This window comes from Arachis duranensis, chromosome 3 (assembly GCF_000817695.3).
Source record: "Arachis duranensis cultivar V14167 chromosome 3, aradu.V14167.gnm2.J7QH, whole genome shotgun sequence".
Lineage (NCBI taxonomy): Eukaryota > Viridiplantae > Streptophyta > Magnoliopsida > Fabales > Fabaceae > Arachis > Arachis duranensis.
Window position 1 is genome coordinate 46917751 of NC_029774.3, and position 555 is coordinate 46918305.

Genomic DNA, 555 nt, shown 5'->3' on the forward strand with positions numbered 1-555 from the left:
ATTTTTGTGAATTGTTTGATATTTGATTGAATAAAGAAGAGTTTTGGACATTATAGGGAGCTCTTGGGCATTTTTTTCTGCTTTTTGGGCAAAAAAAAAGGGCATCGGCGCGCTAGCACGCTGTGCGCGTGCGCGCGGATTGCACTTTCACAACTTCTAGTACAAAAACCAGAGAGTTGTGCGCGCTTTGTGCTAGCATTGTGCTGGGAGCACAATCTCATCCGTGCGTAAGCACGCTGTGCGCGCGCGCGCGGATTGTCCCTGCTGCATCCACGCGTAAGCGCGCTATGCGCATGCGCGCGGATTTGCACCCTGCTTTTCTCCTTCCTCCTTTCTCCTTCTTTCCTCTTCTCTTCTTCTTTCTTTCTATTTTTTTTCTTTCTTTTTTTCTTTTTCTTCTTCCTCACTTAGAAAATTTTTTTTCTCTTTTAATATAAATAAAAAAAATTTTTAATGAAAAAAAAATAATAAAATAATTATAATAAATAAATAAATAAATAAATAAATAAATAAATAAATAAAATACTAAAAAAAAACAACAACAAAAAAAAAAAC